Below are 20310 nucleotides of genomic sequence, written 5' to 3' on the forward strand. Positions count from 1 at the left end.
TGCTTCAAGCAAAATCAATCCTTTCCATACCTCAGATAATTTTCTACTGTGCCCATATTTTCCGCTCTGTCCACATCGTGCGCCACATCTAACGAAGTTATCAGTCACTGTAATAATTTACCAATTCATCTTCTTAGCAATTTGACGATCAGAGAGCACATTTTCTTTTCCATTTTGCTTTTTCATCATATGATAACTATTTTCTGCATGGCATTCCTACGTTCGTGATTTATGTACGCAACATTCACTGTTACTATTGTTGTCTGTTTCCTATTTGCGGTAAAGGCGTGTATGCACACACTAATAGCGCACAGAGCCGACTGCCTTCGTACCGAGTTCCTCCCTCTGCCACCTGAATCGTTGATGTCTTGTTGTATACTATACTACTGACATAAAATGCTATACTGTTTGGCTGCATTTGTCGGTATAATGGATTTAATACATTGGGCACAACTATTACAACCAGCAACGTTAATTTCCCTTCAAATATCCATGCCTCTATATTGATCTGCACTACCGCTTGTTCAGAAACCCTACTACAAATCGACATTAGTGATGCGGGTCTGTATTTTATCGGATTACTCTTACTTCGTTCTGTATATCTGTTAAGTGTGGAGCCCTGTATTATATCAGCATAATCTGAAAGGACTCTAACTGGTATACAATATAGAATGAAGGAATCGCCTTTACTGAATGAGTAAAGCTACTTTGATAAACCGTGGACATTTGCCTCTAAGTTATTCATTTTGGCATCTGTTATTGATTCGAATTCTGGAATATTTATTTCGTCCTGTTCGGTGAAGGAATTTCGGAAAATTGTATTAACTCAGCTTCGGTAGTTCTGTCATCGGTAACATTAGTATCGCTGTCACACAGTGAAGGCATCGACAGTGTCTGTCCGCGATATACTTCACATATAACCAGAATCCCTTTGGGATTTTCTACGAAATTTAGAGACATTGTTTCACCGAGTAAAGTATTAAAAGCATATCGCACTGAAGTTCGTGCTAATTTCTGAGCTTCTGTAATACTTCGCCAATGTAGGGGATTTTTAGTTCTCTCAATTTTGGCATAATTTTTTCGTTGTTTTGTAACAGTGTTGAGACATGTTTTGTGTACCACGGGGATCATTTCCATCTTTCATCAGTTTATTTGGTATAAATCTCTCCATTGCTGTCGACACTATTTCTTTGAATTTAAACCACATTTGGTCTGCACTTACATAGTCTGGCTGGAAGGAATGGAGACTGTCTCTTAGGAAAGCGACAAGCAAAGTTTCATCTGCTCATTTCAATAGATTCATTTTGCGTTTATATTTGGTGGGTTTCAATGTTACGGTATCCATATCACTACCACGATCTTGAGGTCACTAATTCCCGTATCCATCATAATACTCCCTACATGCATGGGATTCGTTGTAGCTAACAGGTCGAGTATGTTTCCGCCAACTTTTACACTTCGAGTGCGTTAATGAATTAACTATTCGAAATAATTATTGACATTCGATAATGTCTTCTGAGTGCTTCACTTTTTGTCAGGTTGTACCAGACAAGATGCGTTTATCCATTCCAGAAGCTCAGTCCGAGTTTCAGCTCCTTACAGCTATCAAGTGAGTTTTGAGAGCGCCACCAGTGACGTAGTGTTTTTGTTAAGTGCTACGAAAAAGGAACAGAGAAATTTAGAGCAACTTAATACCATTAAATTTTTGTGTTAAGCTTGGGGAATCCGCGAGTGTCACCTTTGAAATGTTGAGACAGGACTATGGGGAATATTCCTTATAGAGAGCATAGATATTTCTCTGGTACAAATTGTTTTTGGAAGGCCGAGAACACATTGAAGATGAACCACGCTCAGGGAGATCTTCAGCTTCAAAATCAGACGGAAAAGTCGAGCGTGGGCGAGCTCTTGTGAAATCAGAGCGACGTTTAACATTAAGGATGGCGGATGACCAGTTAAATTATTTCACTGTACATCAAATTTTGACCGACGTTTTGACATGCCAAACGTTTGTGACAAAATATTGCCGAAAAACGTCACAGCTGAGCAGAAGGACAATCGAAGAAACATGTGCATTGATCGTGTTGAGACGATTACCAATGACCACGAAAGGTCTGGTCGTGCGATCACAGATGATGAACCCTGGATTCGCTAGTGTTTTCCTTGAGAAACAGCCAAAGTGGCACACTGAGATATCTCCTTGGCCGAGAAAAGCTCCAATGAGTAAATCGAAACAACTGTTATTTCCTTTTTTGACAGCAGGGGTATCGAGCATAAAGAGTTTGTTACTGCAGGAAAAAAATGTCACCCAAGTGTTTTCCAAAGATGTTCTTGAAATGCTCAGGGAAAGAGTGAATCAAGTGAGACCGGATATTGCAGATAAGTGGATGCTGCATCATGACAACGCCCTAGGTCACACGGCCACTCCCATCACGGAATTTTTGACCCCAAAAGGCATTCCCCTATGTATCTGATCCGAGTCCTTGTGATATTTTTCTTTCCTCAAAATTAGGAAAATGTCTTAAAATGACGTCATTTCGGGGCTCTGGAGAACGAATGTGACCGACATGTTAAAGGCTATGTCAGTTGAAGTCTCTCAGCGAAGTGAAATGCCTGGGATTGCAGGACAGAGCGAATGAGGTTGTGAAAAGGGGCCAAAATGAGTTCCTGTCAATTGCAACCAACATACAAACTTTATTTATCAACTCACAATATTACAAATAGTATGCAAAACACTCAAAACTGTAATCGACCTCCTTTGATTAACTTTAGATTGGCTGAAGACCACGTTCAAAATCGAAGACACAAGGCTTCAGCAAAATTGAAATACAAGGTTCTTCTGGAGGTTTCACCCAAGAATATTTTCTAAATCTTCAATCTAATCAGGTGAAGGCCTTAGCAATTTAATTTTAATGGAACTAGGCTGGAGGTCGCATATGAAGCAATTAGAGGAGTTTCAATCAAAAGGCAGAAGGCCTTATCTTAAAACATTTCATGCAAATTTGGCTGAAAGCCCCATTCAAAAGCATAACAATCTTGTGCCTTAAGGACAAGAGAAGAAGATTAATTTAAAAGAAAATAAAACTCGGCTGAAGGCCGCTCACCAACAAATAATTTAACGGCTTAAGACCTAGAAAAAGAGTTTCAATTTTAAAGGGCAGAAGGCCGTACCTTAAAACATTTCATATAAAATCAAGAATAACAATCTCATGCCTTCAGGGCAAGACAAGGACATTAATTTAAGAAATACTGATACTCGGATGTAAGCCACACATAAACCAAATAACTAAAATCCAAACAGGGAAATTACTACACAACGCACAAGGAACAGCGCTCAGAAGTTTCCAAGGGTGGGTCTGGGATTGTAACACTAACGCCCATTTAGGTGAGACAGGCAGCCTGTCCAACGACTTCTTAATCTGGAGGCAACCCAACCGAAAGACAGTCCACCGACCAATCAACCAAATCAGGTCCACTCCCCGCAACCAGCAAAACGACAACAAGATTTCAATACACGGCACACAGAATATTGGCGCCCACAACGACCAACAACATCTCAGATGTCAAACTACACACCGCACTTGACAACAACCACACGACGAGGAAAATAAACTGCCTAAAATTACGACGACGACCAGGACGGGTAACTGGAACGTCAACGGCCACAAGGCAGAAGATACTGCTGGTGAACTTCCATAACAAGGAACAAATGAAGTTAAATTTCACAGGAAGAAGGCTAGCCAACTTAAATACACACACGTTGTTGCTCGCGGGAATGTCCCAAAAGTGACAACCAGGTTCAAACGAAGAAATGCAAAATGTTGAGGCTCGATAGTAAGTTAAGTGAGGACTCAACTTTCATGTCCAAAATCGGTGGGCGATGAACTTCGTACCACTCGCAAGCTGCACCTCACACTCCAACCGCGCGTGCAAGCCGCCAGCCGCTCCAGCCGACTCCGGGCGACGGGGTCTTGCTTTCTGCTCCACGCCAACTGACTAACTGGACTGCTGGTCCGACCGCGACTTCTGCTTCGTCACGACTGCACTGCTCGTGCGTCTCCCATTTACTGACTACCCGACATACGACGTCCCAGAAAAAACTATCGGTCGCTCCAGAGATGGTACGACAGTGCACTTACCGATACGTGCTGCTGCTGCCGCTCACGGGCAAGTAAGTCAGGAGGTTAGTGATGCCAGTAAATGGAATAAGAAAATAAGGTGGCAGTACCGTAATAGAAGATGAAAAAAAATTAATGGGATGAACACGAGCCGTGCATGGCTCACGATGCTTTCAAGAAGGGGAACAACGCTTCCGCCAGTGCGTAGCTGCCGAACGCAACTACATTAAAGGAAACACTATTGTTGGTTGAATAGAATAAAAACTTCGGCAAATGAAAGACTAACAATTAACCTCATTATACTTCTCACACGCTTCGTATATTCACGGTATTCAAGGTGTTTGTAGTTACATCACACAACGACTAAACGTTTGTACGTGGTGTGCTCGACCAGTAAGATTACGCCCGTCGGCCGACTGTAGCGTACTTCAGTAATTATGCAATTAACAGAGTTTGCAGCGGGGAACAGCAGCGGCGGTTGTCGCGCTAAGCCTGGCTGCCCCGCAGCTGTCGGCGGGCCCTCCCTTAAGGGGATACGGAATCACCTATCCCCGCAATGTTAATATATGCCTACTATAGGGAACATTTTCTCACAAACTACTGGAGACAGAGAGGTAAAAATTTTACTGTATGTGCATTCATATGTTACAACAATACTGAAACAACAGTTTATTGTCAAAGTATTTTCTTACAGAGATATTGTACATTTATTTTTAAGTAAATTTTTTCCATCGCTTTTTACTAGACTATCACCCCTAAGTCTTTTGTAAATCAAGTAATTAAAAAATCGTTGTTTCAGTATGTAATAGGGACCTATGTCACTACGTCATAAAAATTTCAGACTTCTAGGTTGACCAGTACCTGAGATAATGTTCCTAGATGAAGTAAAAAGTAAACTTACGGGAAACGGAGAAAGAAGATTAAAACATTCCTGATCCGTAGCTAATACCCCCTTCACAGTCTTCATAATCATCTTCAAGTCTTCTTTTGGCACCCCTCTGCACCTGTCTTGCTTTTTTCACTAATGTCTTGATTATATTATCAGCATGCCTTAGTCTGTGCTGATCTAAAAAGAACATAGCACGTACCGTACGGGAACCAACACACATACCCAACTTTTGAAGGACCTGGCATTTATTTATATTTCCAAGATTGAAGGTTGCCACAGCATCATACACACCAAAATGTAGTGTATTCATTCCGACAAACACTGTTTTTGGGAGACGATGCCATATCACACTATTCAAGCACTCGTTGGGGTTCTGCGTTTTTCCGTGAAGACATTTCATCAGAAGACTTCTGTCAGCCAGATCTCTGAAAATGGGCTTTATTTCTGCCATGATGGCTGATGGTAGACTGTGGTGGTGAATGTATTTCTCTCCTGTTGTTAGTCCCCTATTGTATTTACACCAGCTGTTTTCACCTTTGAGGCACAAACCATGTTGTGGATGCTCATCCGTGGATGCGGTGTGGAAATATAAAGCCCATATAGCTCTCCTCATTTCTTCAAGATTGCCTGTATTTTGCCTGATTGCAAGGCCATAGCAGTTCTGAATGTGGTCTATTATGGAATCAGTCAATCTTCCTCTGCCATCCAAGGTTTTCCCATCATCTAGTTTTTTCCCTTTCATAACTGATTTTAACCTTCTCAGCCTGGCACCCATTCTCTTCTGCACATGTCCTATACATTCAAGTTTGCTTATATTTACACTGTTCCCATATGGTTTGCTTTCCAAAACTTCTTTGAATGCTTTAGAGTCACCATCTCCCAGATATTTGACATAGCGAACATTATACCACTGTGAAGAGCGATGAAAAATTTTCTTCACCCCAGCAACCTCCATGCCACCACTACTACCATAATAATTAGCAATACAGTCATCACTGTGTTCATTTTTCAGCCTGCCTGTGCACCTACAGTATTTAGACATTATTGCAACATCAATAACCTTGCCAGTATCAACACTAGTTGCTGTTACAACACCATTGTTGGAGGTGTGGCCCCTTTTCTGCCACGTGCCATCAAACGCCACTGTGAGGTCACGACTGCCGTCATTTTCTTCCACTGCTTCTTCCACAGCAACCTGCATTGACTTCTGTGCTACATCTTCAACTGCAGATCCTAGTACATAATTGTAAGCTTCAAACTTTGAAGGTGCACTTGGAAGATTTAGAACACCACATAGCATATCACCAGCTGCTTTGCCCTTACCAATTGCTCGCAATCCATAAACTAACCTAATATTTACACTATAAAGTTCAGTTTTCTTGTATCCATTATTTACAGTTACTGAAACCGAACTTGGAAACTTACAGCTGTATTTACAAACACTGCATATTAAATTAAACTGGGCAGCCAGGCCAACATGGGATTCTACTTTCAGAGAAACGTTTCCATGACATTTTTTGCAGCACAAACTGTTTTCAAGAGCTTCACACAATATATTCGTATCAATGAGTTCAAAAACTTCATTCCCTCTATCAAGTAAATTATATTTCTCTTCCAAATCTCTTAGTTTTTTATGAGAAGCACTGTTTTCATTTGGTGTAAGTTCGTTCGGCAAATCAGTAATAAGTGGATTCACATTTTCCAACAGTGATGATGATGAACTGCTTTGCTTTGCTAATGAATCATTATTTCTTTTCTTTTGCCAGTTCACACGCTTTTTAAATACTTTTGCTTTAGCTCTAGGCATTTTCACTGCGAAAAATGAAGCACTAAATACGAAATAACTCAACAACAACTACTTTCTTATATCACACTGTTTACAAAACAGTCCCGCCACAAAGTCAAAGAGTAACTTGAGGAAACCAGAGAGAAACATTTTCGGGCAACTAGTGTATAAATAGTCGCTGGAAACCGGGATATTTGAATTCATGTCACTTTAAAGGTACTGCCAAAAAGTTCATGGTCAGCCACGAGAGACGTGTATAACTAAAGCGCAATACCCGATCTCACAAATATATAAAAATAAAATAGTTATAATTGTAGTAGAGCTATGTATGATACGTCATTTTAAAGAGGAAACATGGCAGAATATAATACGCCAATAAAAAAAAATTCGATTTTTTAACCCAAAATCCGATTCCGTATCCCCTTAATCCGGCGACTTGCGGCCCGCCAGATTGCTATTGGGTATTGGACTAGGGCAGGCCCGGCTCTGCTATCGGGACAACTCGCCACCCAATCTGCGCGCCGCATTAAGCTCTCCAGGGGCGGCTGGTCGCTATTACGGTCCGCTAATTGTCCAACAGATACAAAAGGAAGAGAAAAGAAAAGAACAGAACACCAGAGGCATTTACGTCGTTCCGCCGGACTAAGGAAAATAATCTCAGTCTCAGTGCACGGATACGGAGTACAATCTCCTCTCAACCACAAATGTCCGGAAGTTTCTGATATTATCGGTGACAGAAAGATTTTTCTAACATTCAAGACGCGTGGCTCTTAGTCAGAAATTAGAACTGCGAGAGAAGTTAGACAAGGGTGCTGTTTTTCATTCATTTTGCTTAATATCTACACTGCCGGAAACAAATAGTTTAATATGTAAAATGACGGAAAAAATGGAAATACCAAAAAATTATGAATGTAGAGTAACTAAATGTCGGGAATACATTTTTCTAGGTAACATGTTTAAGTGACTAACATTGCAAGATCACAGATTAATGTAACCGCGAGATAAGCCGTTGCAAATGTGAAGTGCTGATACACTAATAACTGGTGTAACCGCCAGAATCGTGAATGCAAGAATGCAAAAATGCATTGTGTTCTACAGGTGCTGGATGCCAGTTTGTGGGATGGAGTTCCATGCCTGCTGCACTTGTTCAGTCAATATAGGGATGGTGTTTGTGGATGATGTTGGATTTCTCATAAGATGATGTCCCACATCTGCTCTATTGGAGACGGTATGGTTATCGTCCAGGCCAAGACAACATGTTGATGCTCTGTAGAGGACGTCGGGTTACGACAGCGGTGTGTATGGGAGCATTATCTTGTTGGGAATCACGCCGCTGGAATGATGTTCATGTTGGCAGCATAACAGTATGAATCAACACTCTGAGGTACAAATTTGAAGTCAGAGGGCATAGAATAACCAAGAGAATTCGCCTGCTGTCATACTTTATGTCACACCAGACAAAAATTCCAGGTGTAGGTCCAATTGTCTAGCTTGCAGACAGGTTGTTTCCAGGCCCCGAACAGGCCTCCTTATAACCATCACCTGTTCGGAGGCAGAACGAGCTTTCATCAGAAAACACAATGGTTTCCACCCAACCCTCCAGTGATCTCTCTAAAGTCACAAATGGCTTTGGGTTTGGGTCAGTGTAAAGCACACTACAGATGGCCTGCTTGAAGCTGTTCTTGAAGTAACCGATTTGTGACAGTTAGTTTCATCACTGCGGTGCCAGGCGCTGCTGAAATTGCTGCTGCAGGTGCAGTACGATTCGCCAGAGCGATACGCCGAACACTATGGTCTTCCCTCTCGGTAGTGCCACGTGGCTGTCCGAAGCCCAGTCTTCTTGCGACTGCACATTGTCGTGAACACCAGCGCAATCAATCATGTGCAGTGGCTATAGTCCTGCCAAATGTTTCAGCAATATAGCAGAAGGAACGTCCAGCTTCTCTTGGCACTATCTGACACAACCTCGTTCATGCTCAGTGAGGTGTTGATAATGGCTTCTTTGTTCCCTCAAGGGCATTCTTCACTGACATTAATTTACCACGTCGAATCCTAAAGGTAATTAATGCACACGACCGTTATAGAGTGTATTTAAAGCAAACGTGATTTGCATCCACATACTGGGACTACTAGCGCCACTCTTGTGCGACTGGCGCCAAATTCGAATAGACATTATTTTTCAGATGTAAAAATATGTCTGACATTTTCCGTTTATGTCGCACAATTCCTTCTAGGAGTTACGACATTTTTGCCGTCGTGAATATAGGTGAATCAGTTAAATACTTTTTCCAACAAAAGTGTGCCATGACAGTAGGAAGAAAGGTTATCAGATGTGCAAGATTTTCAGGAAAAAGGAAATTGAGTACTACCTGTTAGACGTACGGAATGAAGACTTATGTTAAGAAGACTAACAATTCTAATTTAAAATCAATCGCCCAGTAGAGCAATATGAAAATTTCATGTAACAAGTGGTACCTTTGATTTACTGCTCAGCTCGGTTCCTACCTATTCCTAACGTCTTATATCTGAACTGGTGGTGATGCCAGAGTCCAGACTAACGCCCTGCTTTATGACATGAATGACTGCTTGAGGATGGGGTCGTCACCTTGAAACTAGTCTAGATCGAAGGACAAATAAATAAAACGGAAACCGATAGTAGCTATACAGCTTCTACTTGCAATATCAGTACATCAATGAAGTCATTACCGTACAGCAGTCGACATGAAATGTTTCGTAATGTTTCTAAACAACAATAGCTAACTGCTGTACAACTTCCATTTCCATACTTGAAATAATTCAAAATTACGTAAAATTCGGGTTTTATAGCTTGCCATTACAAGGAACCGCCTGACACATTGATAATACACTACAGTAAAATAATTAATGCACCTGGAAAGACGAGGTCGGTTTTTATCCGATGACGACACATGCCACCTGGGGGTAGTAGATGTACAATAATGTTTTCAGCGGTGTCCTCCAACAGGTTGCGTAATGGCGTAGCTACCGGTGCGCCATCTGTGTCTGCATTTCAATATGGAATGCTGTCCGCCCCCGGTAGCGAAATTGTCAGCGTGACGGATTGTCAGTCCTCTGGGCCCGGGTTCGATTCCCGGCTGTGACGGGGAATTTTCTCCTCCCAGGGTCTGTGTGTTGCGTTCTCTTCATCATCGTCCTATCATTATCGCCGAAGTGGCGTCAAATTGAAAGACCGGCACCCGGCAAAAGGCCTGTCCTGTGTGGGAACCCTAGCCATACTATTAATTAATAGGGAATGCTCACAAACAGAAGGCTCATTGTGGTGCAAACATGTGAAGCAACCAGGGAACCATGCCATATAGGCGGGCTCGGGCTTCTTACAGCCAACTGCGTGAGTTTCAAAGGAGTCAAATTGTGACCTTCCGAGTGGCGGCAAGGTCCTTTCTGATAAATGCCACACAAGTTGGACGATCAGTGTCACGTGAACAATTTCACGCCTGTAGACGACATTCCGGACGTCCACACAGCACAGATACCCGCCAGGATAATCGTGTTGTAAGGGCAGCAGTGACAGATGGTAGGGCAACCACAGATAAGAAGGCTTCTCAGACCAGACGTGCCAAGAGAACTGTTGCGAACCGGTTATTAGTAGTGGAACTACGGGCACGCACACCTGTAGCCCGTCTTCCACTCACGCCACAACATCGATGAGCACAGCTCGACTGGTGCAGTCAGAGCATCACATAGAAGATGGAATGGCGGGCCGTGGTCTTCAAGGATGAAATCCGATTCTGTCTGTACGCAAGTGATGGTCGGTTGCATGTACGACATAGAACTGGTGAGCGCTGTCGCGTAGAGTGAATTTGTCCAAGACACATCGGCCTCACCTCAGGCCTTATGGTCTGTGGTGCGATAAGCTACAACTATCGTACAACTTTGATGTTTCTAGAGGTGACGCTAAACAACGTTCAGTACGAGCAGAATGTTGTTAGAGCCGTCCTTTTCCCGTTGTGCAACTGTAAGTTGATGTGTTATTCCGACAGGGTAATGGTCGTCCACACACTTCCCGTGAAACTCAACGTTCTCTGCAAGTTGTACAGCAACTACCCTGGCCAACACGATCTGACTTGCCTTCAATGGAGCACGTGTGAGACATGATGGGTCGAGAAGTAAGTCGTGTAACTCGTAAGCCAACAACTCTTGCACAACTTCGTCAATAGGTCCAGCAGGCGTGGCATAATGTATCCCTCGACAGTACCCGCCATCTGTACCATCGACTGGATCCAAAGTCATCGCCTACAATGCCGCCTGTGGAGGTTTCACCACAAACTAAATGGGTCTTCCAGGATGAGTCGCCGTGCGGGATTTGCCGAGCCGTCTAGGGCGCTGCAGTCATGGACTGTGCGGCTGGTCCCGGCGGAGGTTCGAGTCCTCCCTCGGGCATGGGTGTGTGTGTTTGTACTTAGGATAATTTAGGTTAGGTAGTGTGTAAGCTTAGGGACTGATGACCTTAGCAGTTAAGTCCCATAAGATTTTACACACATTTGAACATTTTGAACCGGGCTGAGTCGATACCTGGTATCTCAGAACAGCTTGTGTTATTGATTTGTGAATGTAATCATCTCGTGTACTCTACACACACGGCTGCAGAATAAACCTTGAGTGAAAAATGGTGCAAATGGCTCTGAGCACTATGCGACTTAACTTCTGAGGTCGTCAGTCGCCTAGAGCTTAGAACTAATTAAACCTAACTAACCTAAGGACATCAAACACATCCATACCCGAGGCAGGATTCGAACCTGCGACCGTAGCGGTCGCTCAGCTCCAGACGGCAGCGCCTAGAACCGCACGGCCACTCCGGCCGGCCCTTTAGTGAAATGGAAACATCTAAAAGCCTATACTAATTTTTTCCTGGCATTGCATTTCTATGGGTACGCAAAAGTAGGGCTGCAACAGAACTCTTTTTTCGTAAATAATTCATTATACAGTATCTAGTCTAGGAAACTGTGTTTCACATTTCGAACAATAATTATTTCCAGTTGTCTGTCAGTATTATTTTTATTTCTTATACTGTCAGAAGCTGGCACGGTAGCCCAGCGTGTTCGATCAGAGGGTTAGCTGCCCTCTGTAATAAAAGAAAAGCTGAGTGAACGGATCAACGATGAACTCGTAAAAAGGCGTCAGTTCATGTATTGTAGGACAAAATATATTCCTCTCTCCTTAAGGCATGTGTCTGGAGCAAGTGAGGGAAATTACGGAAAACCTAAATCAGTATGTCCGGATGTGGATTTGAACCGTCGTTCTCTCTCATATCAATCCAGCGTGCTAACCACGGCACCATCTCATGTTACCTCGCTTAGCTCAACTAAGAGAGAGTTGCTAGCAGTCAGGATTCAGCTTTTGTAAACTGAAAATGTACTGCGCGTTCCCCTGGTAGTTTTGTGGAGATGTCTCATTTTACTTTTTGTTGAGAAGCTGTGTGGTTCGGAAATTGATAAAAGCCGTTGTAAATGACGTTTCCGGGTGTTTCGGGACTTTTAATGAAAATTTTGATTTCATTCGACGAGAAAAAATTCAGCACTTAGGACTACAATGCAGCCGTATTTCAGGAAGTTGAAGTCCTGAATAAAGGTAACTGTACAGCGTAGGGAGAGCATGCTAAACTTATGAACGTCATGCGGAGTTTCAAACTATTTAATAACTGTTTATAGTTGCGGCTCTTTGAACAGCAGATCGGTAGTTCTTTGTATACAGTGACTGCTAGTGAGCAAATGTGAGCGAATGTGCTGTTTGGATAAGCGTAATGGTGCAAATTTTGATCAAGTATTTGCCTTCATGAACGGTGCATGAGAGCGGAGTTGGTACTAGCGTGTTTGTTGCTACAGTGGCAGTGCAGCAAACATATTTTAGCGAGTAACTTGTTTTATATACCAGTTCCATCCTAAACTGATACAATGAACCCACTTTTCAGTTGTGTGACAGTAAATTTTATGCACCCTGCTAACACTTATAATGCAGCCAGTGTTCCTGGGTTGAACCACATTCTGCATTGCTTCAGGACAGGCGGTGGTTCTGAAGAGCAGTGGGAAGTTCAGGGAAAGGATCGGGACCGCGCCGATAAAATTCTTCTTCAAAAATACTGGAAAAGATCAGGAAAAGTGAACAGTGTCCATTTTCATGGCCGCAGTATTTTAACTCATATCGATTTCTACTGGTAATATATTGTCTTCTTACTCCCTAGTGTCCTTACATTAACACATCACAACTCTAGGTTAACGTCATTAAAGTAGTACTTTTTAAAAACAACGCCAGTGACTTGTAAATTCGGATGGCCCAAGCACAATGCAACAATTTCAAGCAGATCCGTTATGCGCCACTTTATAAGACATTTCAGACAAACACACATTCACTACACTGAAGTGCCAAAGAAACTGGTATAGGCATGCGTATTCAAATACAAAAATATGTGATCAGGCAGAATACGGTGTTGCGGTCGGCAACGCCTATATAAGGCAATAAGTGTCTGGCGCAGTTGCTACATCGGTTACTGCTGCTGCAATGGAAGGTTATCAAGACGGAAGTGAGTTTGAACACGATGCTACAGTCCTCGCACGAGCAATGGGACACTGCTTCTCTGAGATAGCGATAAAGTGAAAAAAAAAAGAGAAAAGTGGAGATTTTCCCTTACGACCATTTCACGATGTACCTTGAATATCTGGAATTCGGTAAAACGTCAAATCTCTGACAGCTCTGTGGCAGGAAACAGATCCTGCAAGAATGGGACCAACGACGACAGAAGAGAATCGTTCAACGCGACAGAAGTGCAACATTTCCGCAAACTGCTGCAGATTTCAGTGCTGGGCCATCAACAAGTGTCAGCGTGTGAACCATCAACGAAACATCATCGATATGAGCTTTCGGTGCTGAAGGCCCACTCGTGTACCCTTGATGGCTGCACGACACAAATCTTTACGCCTCGCCTGCGCAAGTCAACACTGGCATTGGGTTGCTGATGACTGGAAACACGTTGCCTGGTCGGACGGGTCTCTTTCAAATTGTATCGAGCGGATTGACGTGTACGGGTAAGGAGACAACCTCATGAATCCGTGGACCCTGCATGTCAGCAGGGGACTGCTCAAGCTGGTAGAGGCTCTGTAATGGTGTGGGGCATGTGCAGCTGGAGTGATATGGGACTACTGATACGTCTAGATAGGGCTCTGACGAATGGCACGTACGTAAGCATCCTGTCCGATCACCTGCATCCATTCATTGCTATTGTGCATTCCGACGGACTCAGGCAATTTCAGCAGGCTCCAGGGACACTCTTCTGAGTTTAAACACTTCCGCTGGCCACCAAACTTCCCAGACATGAACGTTATTGAGCATATCTGGAATTCCCTGCAACGTGCTGTTCAGAAGATGGTTCAAATGGTTCAAATGGCTCTGAGCACTATGGGACTTAACATCTATGGTCATCAGTCCCCTAGAACTTAGAACTACTTAAACCTAACTAACCTAAGGACAGCACACAACACCCAGCCATCACGAGGCAGAGAAAATCCCTGACCCCGCCGGGAATCGAACCCGGGAACCCGGGCGTGTGTTCAGAAGAGATCATCTTATCGTACTCGTACGGATTTATGGGCAGACCTTCAGGATTCAAGGTGTAAATTTCCTCCAGCACTACTTCAGACATTAGTCGGGTTCATGCCACGTCGTGCTGCGGCACTTCCGTGTGCTCGCGGGAGCCCTACCCAGTTGGTTGGTTTGTGGGATTAAAGGGACCAGATATTAGACACCAGTTTCCTTGGCTCTTCAATGTAATAGCGACCCAACGTAATGCACTTTATACAGTGCCGAAAGTAGATGGTAAATTTGAAAAATAAATTATACAAATCTTTAACAAGATCGCATTGCTAGAACATCTGTTTTAATGAACAAAGAAGAAAGGAGGGCATTAATTTCAGTTTAATTAAGCAGAAGCTAAATGTTGAATGCAGACTGAATGTAATCCTGGCCGTAAATAAAAAAGTACTTAATATGTATTTGTATATATTCTGCGTGATATCTGATGGTAAGAGCAAGGAATTGTATTCATAAGAGTGGTTAATCGATTAAAAGTTCAAGATAGAAACAAGACAATAATTTTATAATACGCGAATAATAATGTTAGAAACTAATACCACGTAAGTCACTGATAAATGTTTTTATCAGTTATTAGACTACTGGTAGGTTGTTATCCTACTTTTTCACGCTATGAGTATGAGACTGAAGCACCTCTGCTAACCCAACGTCACCTTTCCAAAACAAACAAGCAATGTGATTTAAAAAAAATATTGGTGTTACAAATTAAATACGGATGAACGTATTCTTCATTTCAAGCCAGTGATTTAGACCTCACAGATCATTTTAGTTATCATTAAGATAATAAAATAATATACATACCTGACGCTGTCTTCTGGAGGACGATTATGAATTCAACGTAGAGAAAGCTTCAGATATGAAATTTGTATTGCCTTGATCGTATGTAGGCGCATTGGATTACTTTTTCGGCGGGGCTATGCTGCCATCTTCAAATCCTCAATGTACAGATTACGAAATCGCACTGTGCGATAAACAGCGCGTTTGATTTTGTAGCACCGTAACGAACTCATGATGAAAAGAGATTAAAACATTAGAAAATACAGGGTGATTAAAAAAGAATACCACAACTTTAGGAATATAAAACTCTGCAAAAGGCAGAGCTAAGCACTATCTGTCGGCGAATTAAGGGAGCTATAAAGTTTCATTTAGTTGTACATTTGTTCGCTTGAGGCGCTGTTGACTAGGCGTCAGCGTCAGTTGATGCTAAGATGGCGACCGCTCAACAGAAAGCTTTTAGTGTTATTGAGTACGGCAGAAGTGAATCGACGACAGTTGTTCAGCGTGCATTTCGAACGAAGTATGGTGTTAAACCTCCTGATAGGTGGTGTATTAAACGTTGGTATAAACAGTTTACAGAGAATGGGTGTTTGTGCAAAGGGAAAAGTTCTGGACGGCCGAGAACGAGTGATGAAAATATAGCACGCATCCAGCAAGCATTTGTTCGCAGCCCAGGAAAATCGACTCGCAGAGCTAGCAGAGAGCTGCAAATTCCACAATCAACTGTATGGAGAGTCCTACGAAAAAGGTTAGTTATGAAACCTGAACGTCAACTACCCGAGGCGATGGATCGGCCGCCAGGCAGCCCGTGACAGAGCACTTCATCACTGGCCTCCAAGAAGCCCTGATCTTACCCCCTGCGATTTTTTCTTATGGGGGTATGTTAAGGATATGGTGTTTCGGCCACCTCTCCCAGCCACCATTGATGATTTGAAACGAGAAATAACAGCAGCTATCCAAACTGTTACGCCTGATATGCTACAGAGAGTGTGGAACGAGTTGGAGTATCAGGTTGATATTGCTTGTGTGTCTGGAGGGGGCCATATTGAACATCTCTGAACTTGTTTTTGAGTGAAAAAAAACCTTTTTAAATACTCTTTGTAATGATGTATAACAGAAGGTGATATTATGTTTCTTTAATTAAATACACATTTTTAAAGTTGTGGTATTCTTTTTGAATCACCCTGTATAACTGTGCCGTCATGGCAACACTGAGTTATAGAGGTGTGGCGCATCGCCGGCCGCGGTGGTCTAGCGGTTCTAGGCGCGCAGTCCGGAACCGCGCGACTGCTACGGTCGCAGGTTCGAATCCTGCCTCGGGCATGGATGTGTGTGATGTCCTTAGGTTAGTTAGGTTTAAGTAGTTCTAAGTTCTAGGGGACTGATGACCACAGATGTTAAGTCCCATAGTGCTCAGAGCCATTTGAAGCCATTTTGTGGCGCATCAAGGAGTACCACATGTGTCTGGGTTGATTGCCGGTTGCATACTCAACGTAGCTTCCGTTCAGGACTGGCAGTTGTAGGAGATGGTGACGAAGCCATTTTTTTGTGTTTATCGTAGTTCCGCCATCCACAGTCGGACGATAATTTCTGTAATTGTAATGATTTTCTGCTCTAATGCTGACACAGACCTTGTAAGCAGGCTGTTTATGTTTTTATATTGGTAACGCCACGTAGCGCTCTGTATGAAAATCACTGTGTGTAGTCTGTGGCTGGTTGGCATTGTTGTAATATTCGCTATTGTAGTGTTTGGCAGTTGGATGTTAACAGCGCGTAGTGTTGCGAAGTTAGAGGTTAGCCGCCAGCAGTGGTGGATGTGGGGAGTGAGATGGCGGAGTTTTGAGAGCGGATGATCTGGACGTGTGTGCATCAGAGAGAGTAAATTTGTAAGACTGGATGTCATGATCTAATATATTTGAACACTATTAAGGTAAATACATTGTTTGTTCTCTATCAAAATCTTTCATTTGCTAACTATGCCTATCAGTAGTTAGTGGCTTCAGCAGTTAGAATCTTTTATTTAGCTGGCAGTATAGGCGCTCGTTGTATTGCAGTAGTTCGAGTAATGAAGATATTTGTGAGGTAAGTGATTCATGAAAGGTGTAGGTTATTGTTAGTCAGGGCCATTCTTTTGTAGGGATTATTAAAAGTCAGATTGCGTTGCGCCAAAAATATTGTGTGTCAGTTTAGTGATGATCAGAATAAGTAAAGAGAGAAATGTCTGAGTACGTTCAGTTGTGCTCAGCTGTTTGAAAATCAAATAACGTAAGGGGTTTACGAGAACAGTAATTCATAATTTTTCTAAGGGGAGGTTTCAACCTGTAAATGAGTCCCTGTCACGAGATGTATGCCGACTCGTTCTCTGCCAAGATATTGTCGAAGTTGTTCTGCCTGGCTGAATATTGCGATTTGCATTCCATAAGACGATATTTATTCGAAGACATCTCACGTCCATCTTTAGTGGTAACAGATATAACGGAGGATGTGGCCTCTACCGCAGTACTACGAAAGCTGGTTGTTACGTGACGTGGAATGTCGCATATTAGGTGCTTTAAAAGCTTCAAGATGTAGATTAGAGTGGTTAAGACTTGCTAAAGTTCAGAGTTTTGCGTCGAAGATCTGGTCTCTTCGGAGGTAATGCTTTCATAGTGTAATGTCTCTTTTAGCGGTCTCTCCGCGATATTTTCAGAAATTTTATAAATTATATAACTCAGTACATATCTCGAAATATCTCTTCTTATCTTACCGATTATCAATGCAAAGTAGTTTCAAGCCTAATTATTTCTTGGAGCGTCCATTTACTCCAAGGAATAGGTTCTCTGCTATCTATGTTTTCTCTTATAAAAAGAAGGAAGGAATTCTTGCCGATTAGTCGTGAAAGAAGGCGGATGTATAAGAATGTATTGTTGAGCTAGTCGCCATCTTCATGAGATTCTATATGAGAAGGAATTTAATACATGAACTAAACTACAGTAAGTGTGTTCGCGTATTATTTAATTGTTTATTATTGACAGTGTCTGCTTGCTACGCTGTGTTGCACGGGATCAGTGGGGAACGTCTGATTTACACTGGACGAACCTGCCGTTTTGTATGCTCAAGATATCCAGTTATTTCAAATAAATGGGCGAACACGGTCTTACCAGCTGATCTCCGGTCTTCCCCATATGATCACCGAAAGTTAATAATTATTACAAATGTTTTCAGGACATCGACTGACAATTTTCGTCGCACCGAGACTTCGAAATTGCTTCACTGCCTTATGGAATTTAAGTTAAGCTCAATTTAATCAGGATAGAACAGTATTGAACTGTGTGAATGTGATGAGCCGGCTTTGTGAATGAAAATTCCCTTAACATACGCATGTTTTTACTATCCTGATCAGTGAAGCTAAATCAGGCCGGTGTAAGAGAGGTTTTTTTTTTAAATTTTAGGTTCCACAAAAAAAATATTAAAATAGGACGAAGCTCCGGAGGAGCTGTGTATGGGATGAAGCAGCCCGGTTTTTTTTCTCTGTCAGCCTTCATTTCAGGAGCTCGTCGGTATGTTGTAGTACTTGAGACAGCCGCTGCGCGGTTGACCCCTGTTTTTCGCAACGCTGACTTCTAGTGCTAATTTCCCTGCATGAAGACTGCTCGTTTGTACCACTTACAGCCGTTCTAGACAGCAACGTGTTCTCTACTGCATTTGCACCATATCGGTTTGTTCTTTGAAAAGTCTTCTATTCATTCACCACTATTATGGTTGCCAGCACGTTTCACACGTTTTGCGGGCATGCTACAATGTACTGAAACATGGCCATGTTCCTGGTATTTATAATGCTGTACGGGTCTTCCTCTGTATATAAGTTTCTCGCTAGTGACATCTGCTGCCCATAGCTTCTTGACTTCGGAGAGTTTTCTGTTCTCGATGTGGTTCGGGGTAACGATGAGATACAATGGCATGATCATTCTTCTTGGATGTATCATTTGCGCAATGGTGTGCACGGTTAGACTTCGTCCTCCGGTAGCCGCTTTCAGATAATTAGAATCGACATGTTTCAGGGGATTCCTGATCACCAACTATTTGCAGCGCTCAGTATGGTGAGCGTAGGTGTAAAATCCAAGTAGCAGTTTGTGATGCTACCACTGCTGCGCCTTATCGTTAGGAGTTGCGGCGAGGTGTTTAAATCTCTCTTTTTGCTCGTTTTGAAAGCGCATTGTGGCACCAGTCTTATTTGTCGTTCGAAGTTGACCGGAGTCTTTAAGAGACGTCATTGAATAGGTGCTGTAATATGTGTTTGGCTGCGTGAGCAAAAGATGTTAGCATGAGTGTAGGGAATGTTATCCCAGAATGAATCATTCCTGAACTCAAATTGTTACTTGAATCTCATGGCGTGATTTCATTTCCCTGATTTCATAACTGTCATTAGTATGTTATCAGTGCCAGTACTAGATAGAGTGGGTCTTAGATGAAGGTCAAAGATAAAAGGATTTCAGTTTGCAAATCCGATGTCAAGTCCAGGTTGCACATTTGTGCTATGTGCAAGCTTCTTCATCTCCCAGTACCTACTGCAACCTACATCCTTTTGAATCTGCTTACTGTATTCATCTCTTGGTCTTCCTCTACGATTTTTACCCTCCACGTTTCCCTCCAACACTAAATTGAGTAAACTGGCGATCCCTTAATGCCTCAGAATATTCCTACCAAACGAGCCCTTCTTCTAGTCAAGTTGTGCCACAAATTCACAAATTTCTCTCTCTCTCTCTCTCTTTCTCCCCCCCCCTCTCTCTCTCTCTCTCTGTCTCTCTCTCTCTCTCTCTCTCTCTCTCTCTCTATATATATATATATATATATATATATATATATATATATATATATATATATATATGGTGTGGTAGATAAGTAATGAGACTGGCCGCCGCGCGGCGCCCCCAGTCCCTCGCAGGGCGGTCTCCACCTGTACGTCACGTGGTGGGGGATCTGAGCTAACAATAGAACCGGTTCGCAGTCGTGTCGGAGCTCTGGTGCAGTGAGGGTCGAGCTTCGCGTATTACGTTGTTTGTGTGCCCGTGACACTTGTGAAAACGCTGAAGATGGATCGCTCGATAGAACAGCGGTATGCAATCAAATTTTGCTTTCGCTTG

The sequence above is a fragment of the Schistocerca nitens genome, chromosome 5 (assembly GCF_023898315.1).
Source record: "Schistocerca nitens isolate TAMUIC-IGC-003100 chromosome 5, iqSchNite1.1, whole genome shotgun sequence".
Taxonomy (NCBI): Eukaryota; Metazoa; Arthropoda; class Insecta; order Orthoptera; family Acrididae; genus Schistocerca; species Schistocerca nitens.